Source organism: Biomphalaria glabrata, chromosome 3 (assembly GCF_947242115.1).
Source record: "Biomphalaria glabrata chromosome 3, xgBioGlab47.1, whole genome shotgun sequence".
Taxonomy (NCBI): Eukaryota; Metazoa; Mollusca; class Gastropoda; family Planorbidae; genus Biomphalaria; species Biomphalaria glabrata.
Window position 1 is genome coordinate 53603973 of NC_074713.1, and position 1134 is coordinate 53605106.

General features: G+C 32.0%; 1 non-coding gene across 1 annotated transcript; it reads right to left on the reverse strand.

The window, feature by feature from the left end:
* Positions 1–279: 279 nt before the first annotated feature.
* Positions 280–352, reverse strand: Trnav-cac (transfer RNA valine (anticodon CAC)). The gene has a single exon. It is a non-coding gene; the product is annotated as a tRNA-Val (tRNA).
* Positions 353–1134: the final 782 nt, after the last annotated feature.

Consider the following 1134-nt stretch of genomic DNA (forward strand, 5'->3'; position numbering starts at 1 on the left):
ATGGATGGAAATAATTTACACCTCACAAGTTTCACAATATTTTTGTTTCCTATAAATAATTTCTAACAAGTTCCTTTACTCAGTAAAGTCTTAGGAAAGCAAAGAAATCATCCTGGTAGTGTCCCTTTGAGAAAAAAAAATTAAAATACATGAAATGTAAATACAAAATATTATGTAAATAATAAATAAATAAATAATAAAATAAAAATAAATAAATTATGTAAATAATAAGTTTAAAAAAAGTTAAATTTAAAATCATAATAATAAAAAAAAAGTACCTGGTTCAGCTGGGGGTCGAACCCAGGACCTTTCGCGTGTGAGGCGAACGTGATGACCACTACACTACTGAACCTGTATGATATCGCGAAGAGGCGAACGTCCTATTTTTTCGAATTAGGTCAAGGTCGCTTCTATTGACTGTTACTGAGGTACTGTTTGTAGATCTATAGCAGTGACAACAGTGTTTCCAAAATTCTTTCGGTTCATTTTAATTAATTATTCTTTTTTTAAAGGATTATTTCTTATTTGTCTAAATAAATAAATGTAACTAGGCCATATTATACTTTTGCATAATCATTTATTTTCAAGCATGAAATTAAAATAAAATACAGAATTCTTAATAATCTTATACGATACAGACGTCACATAGCCTGCTCTCCATACAAAAAGGTTACGTCCTACCGCGTGTCCTACCTAGATAATATTGTCATGCATAATCATTGGTTTTCATGGCTGATTCAGGCAACCATAGTAGGCCTAACAGGTAAAATATACAATTTAAAAAAAATAATTTTAAAAGACACAGTTTATTGGGTGATACTGCATCAATTATTTTGAATCAATCATGTAATTAATAATGTAACCAAATTACTCCACATTTCATGGTCAGCAGCTGTTCTAGAAGGAATATATTAAAAGAGCGGCCGGTCCAGCTTTTCTTTGGCCGATTCTCTCTTCGTGCTCCCTCCATGTTAATCATTGGTTTTCCCTGGCTGATTCAGGCAACCCATAGTACGCCTAACAGGTAAAATAGAAAATTTAAAAAGAAATCATTTTTAAAAGACAAGGAAGGAAGACTTTTTAAAGGGAATATGACTTATGATATGTCCAAAGCCAGCCTAGCGTCTCGCAGCC